The 7994-nt window shown below is 31.5% G+C and overlaps 1 non-coding gene across 1 annotated transcript; it reads right to left on the bottom strand.

The window, feature by feature from the left end:
- Positions 1-7642: 7642 nt before the first annotated feature.
- Positions 7643-7714, bottom strand: TRNAQ-UUG (transfer RNA glutamine (anticodon UUG)). The gene has a single exon. It is a non-coding gene; the product is annotated as a tRNA-Gln (tRNA).
- Positions 7715-7994: the final 280 nt, after the last annotated feature.

The raw sequence follows: 7994 nt of genomic DNA on the forward strand, positions 1-7994 counted from the left end.
AAAATGCAACTGCATAAAACTATTTTTTAAAACAATTTTAATCTGAAAATAAAAATACTGTAGATTCTTACCTTTTTTTTTATAACTTGATCGTACATTATTGAAAATGTAAAAGTTTTACCATTCATTGCGACCAAAGGAATTATTAATTAAATTTTTTACTTAACTTACGTATTTTCACCTTGTATAAAAATATCAAAATACCATTTACTGAATGCTGTTTAACACATGTGAATTTATATAGAAGCTTATCTTAAATAACAATAATCTATGATACTGTGACAATATTCTTTATATATATATATATATATAACTTGTAAAAAGATAATTAATTATTTTGGATGCTTTGGGAGATTATCAAGCTGTAGATATATGTAACTTTGCTGGTAAATTTACCACAACTACATAGATTTTATCTAAAAAACAATTTAAATTTGTTCAGTTTTAAACCTGGTTATACACTGAATTTCTTGATTTTTTTCTGTGAACAGACATATAGAATAATATTTCGAGCTAACCATATTATTCGCTTAACGAAAATCAAACGTGTAGTGACAAGTATCCATTACTATCCTATAATAAGAAAATTATGATATAAATACTTCTGCTCTCTGTTGATAAAGCTGTTAATAATTTTGCTTTATTTGATAAGTGCATCATACGTTTGGATTTGCAAAACAAAAAACATAAAGGTATTGACGCGTTCGTAAACCCCCCTTTCCCTCGACGCTTGCTCAGCCACAAGTCTTAGGGCTTATAACCTTAAAACTCTGGGTTTGACATTCTTGGTGGGAAAAGCACAGATAAACCATTGCGTAGCTTTGTACTTAACAACAACTAAAAAAAACAACTTTTGAAAACGTGCTTCACAGGAGAAGAAAGTATAACAAATAGGAGTAAATAATTCTTAGTTACGTGTATTAAGACTAATGTATTTGTTTTCAAATAATACACTATAATCATCAGCGATACTGTTTGTTTGTTTGTTTGGAATTTCGCACAAAGCTACTCGAGGGCTATCTGTGCTAGCCGTTCCTAATTTAGCAGTGTAAGACAAGAGGGAGGGCAGCTAGTCATCACCACCCACCGCCAACTCTTGGGCTACTCTTTAACCAACGAATAGTGGGATTGACCGTCACATTATAACGCCTCCACGGCTGAAAGGGCGAGCATGTTTGGCGCGACCGGGATGCGAACCCGCGACCCTCTGATTACGAGTCGCACGCCTTAACACGCTTGGCCATGCCAAGCCTCAGCGATACTAAAATGTTTGAGCAAAGTCACTTTAGTTTTACTTATTAATGCTAGGTTAGTTACTGTCAATATTTCTAATTAATTCAAATAAATTAAAAATTTGCTTTATAATGTTTTAATTTTTAAAGGCATTACATTTAATTGTAGGCAGGCAGACAGAACTATATAAAAATGTATTTTTAAAATGGTTTTACAATTTTGTATTAAAAACTTTGGTTATTATTTCTGAGTAAAATGCTATAAACAAATTATAGGTAGTTTGGTATATTTATGGGCCTAATTATGGTCTCAACATCGAAAATCCATGGCAGCTAAGGCACCATGTTTGGTTTATGTAATGATACCAAAACCCAAGCAGCTAAGGCACAAAGTTAGATGTATGTAATGATGCCAAAGTTCAAGTATGTAAGATATGTTAGGTATAACACTGGTACTAGATTATATCTGATATCGTGTTTACATTTCATATCTCTCAGGGAATCAAACTATCACTTAATCAAATGAAATAGTTGACCCACAAATATTTAAGCGATATGCTTATCCGACAATTTTGTCTAATGGTATGAAACAAATACCTTCATATGTTTATAAATAATTGGGACTGCCCTGTATACTATATATGACATTGTTTATGTTTTCTATTACTCGCTCTGTATGCACTCTTAACATTCTAAATGTCTTGTTCGATTATCTTCACTCGTTTCTAGCTGGGTTTTTTCTCCCCCTTCTTCTTAGTAAAAGTAGAGATTTCTAATTTGCCACCATAGATACCAGTTGAAACGGCTGCCATGAAACCTCTGTTGATCCAGGGAAAAACCTTCTCAAATAAATACTCTATTTAGTAAAATGTTTATTGATAGTGGAACCACTACAGCCATTACGTAAGATATTAACAAAATCGTAAGGGATGATGGAAATTAGATACGTAACTGTATTTTGAGACTTAAAGTTTGATTTAATTTGGGGATTTGCATCTTGATTTAAATAAAAATTTAAAACAATTTATTGATGACATACACTTAGAACAGGTTTCTTATACATATCTATATTAGAAATAATCAACAGTAAGGTATGACGTGTGACTAATCACCAAGATGGTGGATAACTCACGTTGACCGTAAAGTGGAGACGCTAGAGAGTTCTAGGTTTTTAAAGGTCCCTAACAAATTTAGTTGTTTAAAACCCAAATGGGTTTTTGAAAAATTTTACAGTCTTTTTATTAATTCGTTTATAGTGTTTGCTTTTCCTAATTCTCTTAATTGTTGTTGTTGTTGTCTATTTGATTTTTATATTGTAAACATTACTCATCTACAATTCTTAGAAATATATAACTATGGTATTTGATTAAATTACGTTGAAATCTTGTTTAAATTACGAAATATTCGACTGTTTTCGCGCCTGCAGTCTATAAAATGTTTTTGATATTTTATGTGTCAAATACATAATTTATTTCGTACCTTTCGTTCTTTCCTTTTTGTTTTCAGTGCAAAACTATATAATGTGCTATCAGCGCGCTGTCCATCAAGGACAATTCAAGCCCGGATTTTAGCACTATACGTTAGGAGATTATTCTATACAGATTATGGTTTAAGGATTTTGTATTTAATTAATGTTTATAAGTAAAAGTAATAACAAATGGTGTATATATATATATACATACCAAGGTTAGTAATTTACCAACAATTTTATTTTCCCCTAACGTGTTCCTTTATTTTTTCTTAATGTTAACATGCCAAAAATGACTATTTGTAATATAGGTTACGTAAGCTTATTAGCTTGTTTCTGGGGTCGTAGACGTAGAATAACGTTCTTCCGGATTGCTACATGCTCTGACATAGCATGGTGATTAGGACACTCGAATCGCAATCTGCGTGTCTCGGGTTAGAATCCTTTCAAAGAACATTCTCGCTTTTTCAGCTATGGGAGTGTTATAATGTGACAGAAAATTTAATTATTCATTAGTAACAGAGTGGCCAAAAGAATTGGCGTTTGATTATGTTGACTAACTGCCCTTTGTCTAGCCTATCATTGCGAAATTAGGGACGACTAGTGCAGATGTCCCTCAAGTCGCTTTGCGCAAAATTCCAAGAAAACTAAATCAAACGCAATGCTAACAGGGAAATAATAAACCCTCTTTTTTAACATGTCTTTTCACAATTTCAAGTCTCCCCGCTGCGACAGATGTTAAGTCTACGCATTTACAACGCTAAAATCAAGGATTCGATTCTCCTCGGTGGACACAGCAAATAGTCCGATGTGGCTTTGCTATAAGAAAAAACACACAATTGCAAAACGTAAAATTCACTTACCATAACTTTGCAAACTAAGCTATTCAGTCCAATAAACGAAACTTTGTACGAATAGCTTTGTTTATATCTCTTTTTGCCCTCGAGTAACTTTGCGCGAAATTCAAAACAATATATCTTTTTTACATACTATGTATCTTGTAGTTTGGTAATAATCAGATGTACGAGGACGATTAAGTAATTTATTATTTATGATATGATGAAATATTAGGTACTCTTAATGTGTAACAAAATGTTATCATTGTATGAAACTGTGATAGGCGTTATTAAGCATGCCCGGCGTGGCCAAGTGGGTTAAGGCGTTTGACTGATAATTTGAAGGTCGCTGGTTGGAATCCCGGCCGCACCAAACATGCTCGCTCTTTCAGACATGGGGGCGTTATTAGGTGACGGTCAATCTCATTGTTCGTTGGTAAAAGAGTAGCCCAAAAGTTGGCGTTGGGTGGTGATGAATATCTGCCTTTCCTATAGTATTATGTTCCTAAATTAGGGAGACCTAGCCCTTGCGTAGCTTTGCGTGAAATTCAGAAACAAACGTTATTAAGTTTTCATTATATGACCGTTATTCAAATCGTTGTATACTTTCACAAAACAATCCTCTTTCAAATTTATCTATAACGACTAAAGTTATCACAAGGTGGGTACTTTAGAAAATACTTTAAGTTAATATTAAAAAATATGAACTTTAAACATTAAATCAATTTTTTCAATTATTAGTTTTAAATTGAATTGGGTGTGTAAGATTTCTGTACATCATCAGATAATCAGCGCATGTTTTGAAAACCAGTCTAATAACAGCCTCAGACTGCGTAGTATAATTACTTTCATCAAGTAAGTACAGAAATAGAGTTTGTATGTATATATAGAACAAACACATACATGTCCAACAGTTTTGCTAAACCTCCTAACTTTTACATCTTACTAACTCTATATAAAACAAAACACGACAAGACTAAATAAAACTGGCTACCCTGACTTCTCGTTGCCCGGGAAACGAGTATACAGTCTTCAGAATAATACAGCGTGCATTTTTACGACACTCGGCAAAGGTACACTTCAAATTGTGTTTTTATACATACTTTCATATAACATTTCGATTAGACCCCTTTCAGTGCGACTATAGTACATTTGTTGTTATGGTTACGAGTTATTTAACATTATAAATTATTGCTGGCAAGTGCATGGGAACTATTTTATGGAATTAGTGATAGTAATTTTTTGTTAGAATATACAGAAAGATTTTATATCATGAATATTTCCTACAAAGATTCGAACTTAGAAACTGATGCATGCCTAATATCTATACAGGTATCGTATTTGTTATTTCAGTTTTCTCGATGCCAGTTTCAGAATGTTATTATTTATTTTTTAATGTTTTTTCACTTATGACCTGATATTCTTTATTAACTTTTCGTTCTACCTTAACTAAAATACGCTGTTCGGGACACGTGCATGACAAATAAGTATAAATACAATATTTGAGAGCTAAAGGTTAAGCCTAGATACCCTTAGCACCAGTTCACGTTTTTTTTTCCTTTCTTTTTTTCGACAGTTACTTAATCCGAATTTTGACCTGTCTCTTACTTCGTTGATGTTTTCATCTACCTGTTGTATTTCTGTGAAATTAATACCTAGCCAATTTCTCAGCATATATATTCATTTATTATTTATTTCATGGACGGACATTGAGTACAATTACAAAATTAAATTACTTATGTTTATTGTAGAGCTTCGGTTATATTAGAAGTTTTCGAAACTAGGTCCAGAGTGGCTCGTGGGGAACTTACATATATTCTAAGACTAACCTAAAGGAGGAAAAATTGAATTCAGAAAAAAAACTAGCCATAGGTATATTAAATGTATGTACTTTATATTGCGAGATTTTATGAAGAAATTAAAGTTTTTTATATTCTTTTGCTCATTAACATTAAAAATATTATATTATTATGATTTTCAGTAATGATATAGTTAAAGCAATGTAGCAGTTTAATCTTTACTGCTGCGTTTCGATAAATTACAGAATAATTGTAACATACATTTAATGTTCAACTAGTGTGTTTTTGTTTTGGCAAAGAGCCAACCTATTTCCTTATCACAGCAAAAAGAGTGAAGGAAAATGTATTTCCTTATTGTCTACATATCATACAATGAGTGTGAAATTTTGATGACATTGTCTTTCTTATCTCTCTATCTAGAACAAAAACTTTTCATCGTCCTGACTTTTTACGGTTTGGTGGTTATTTATTTTTAGGTTTGGAGTTTGGTCTCTTTATTATAAGTGTTTCAAAATCCTTTTATCTGTAATTTGTAACTAATTATAATAAAAAGTTACGACACGTGAATATGTCAGTGCCCGAAAATCTGGAAGTTGAATAAGGCTGACTTACGGTACGATTTTTAAAATTATTTTGTAATTTATAATATTATAAGTACTCATTTATATGACAATATGAGTTTAAAATTCCAAAACATATACATGTGTTAGTTGAAAGGCGTCCAGATGTAAGTTATGTATGTAAACAAAATCAGAATCCATGCAGGAGAATTTAGACATTTGGGAATTCTTTGGCCCAAGAGTTATTAATCTAATTTATGGTTAGTACAGTGACGCTTTATCATGCTTTTTTTTATTACTGTACATTTCGTAACGAATGCAAGAACGTGTAAAAGACCTTGAATCATTTCATTTAAATCTCCGATCTAAGTTTGTTTATTTTTTAATTTCGCGCAAAGCTACACGAGAGCAATTTACGCTAGCCGTCCCTAATTTAGTAGTGTAAGATTATAGGGAAGGCAGCTAGTCACCACCACCTACCACCAACTCTTGGGTTACTCTTTTACCTACGAATAGAGAGATTGACTGTCACATTATAACGTCCCAACGGCTAAAAGGGCAAGCATGTTTCGTGTAACGGGAATTCGAACCCTCGACACTCACAGTCAGAGTCAAGCCCCTGAACCACATGGCCGTGCTTGACCAGAAAGAGAAATAAAAGAAAAGTACTAAATTATGATGCAATATTTTTATCAGTTTATACACTCCGAATCTTACTTTGGTGTTTCATGAAAGATAAAATAATACCGTGAAGACATTTAACACAATTACGCATAAATGTATAAGTGAAAGTGTGAAGTGTACCATATATCACAAAGACTAGAACTTAGATAGTCGGATACAACAACCACAAAGACAAGAACTTAGATAGTCGGATACAACAACCACAAAGACTAGAACTTAGATAGTCGGATACAACAACCCAGAATGTATCAGAGGCCAAATTTGTTTTTATGCTATAATTCTTTTCAACAATCATTACCCCTGATTGAAATAAGTTGAACAATCTTTATGAACTGTGAGAGATGATAAATTGTATATTATGCAGTCAGTAATATGTGTTCACTTTAGAAAACACGAATCTTTTAACAAAACGCATTTTAGTGTGATATAAATATTATAATAATTTAGTAAAAATATATATATCTCGAAACACATATTAATATATATTCTATACATCCATTTGAAAGTTTGATGCATTTTAATTCACATCGCTTTTCCAAAAACCTCAAGATGCAAACTTTTATACCCGTGAAAAGTATGAATTTTTTTGCAAAACTATAGATAGCGTTATTTAATTTTTTGCAATATATTTATTTTCGTTTAATTATTATCTTAATTTATTTGTCCAATTTTATTCTAATAATGATAATTTAAATACCTAGTAATAGTTTTGATAATATTCACCAGATGGCAAAAAGAGCGATGATAATTGTTAGTATTCTAATAAAAGGTACCAAATTTTTACTTAATTTTCTATACTTGTATTAATTCCTATTCACTGTAAACATAATCAATAAATACACACATCTTAAAGTTTCAAAAACATCTATAGAATATAAGAACAGTTGTTAATAATTTACTATATGTAGTCATTTTCATTAAGATTCATACATAAATTTGTCACATTAGAGTTATTATTACAATTTTCCTTAATAGTTATTTAATTGTACCGAAAATACAGAAATTTGTAATGCCAAGGTATTAGAGTGTAATAATATTCTTTGCAAAAATTAATGATTATGTTAGGTCCCACCGAGATTTGAACTCGGATCGCTGGATTCAAAGTCCAGAGTGCTAACCATTACACCATGGGACCATACATACAGTTCTCTTTCAAATACTTAAATGTAATATTTTGTTTCTCTTCTCTATTATTTAATTTATAATTTGTTTGTGTAACTTGTATCAAATAATTAATTTACACGTTATAAATAGCACTAACATAAATAAAACTTTTAGCCATATTGCTATTAACTTCAAAGCTACTGCATATCTAGTACTAGTTAACAAATGTAATCTCTCTTTATCGTTTCTAAAATTTAAGTTTAACAAGGCAAACTGGAATTATTGTTTCATTTTGAGTTAATTGACTGATA

Source organism: Tachypleus tridentatus, chromosome 1 (genome assembly GCF_004210375.1).
Source record: "Tachypleus tridentatus isolate NWPU-2018 chromosome 1, ASM421037v1, whole genome shotgun sequence".
Classification (NCBI taxonomy): domain Eukaryota; kingdom Metazoa; phylum Arthropoda; class Merostomata; order Xiphosura; family Limulidae; genus Tachypleus; species Tachypleus tridentatus.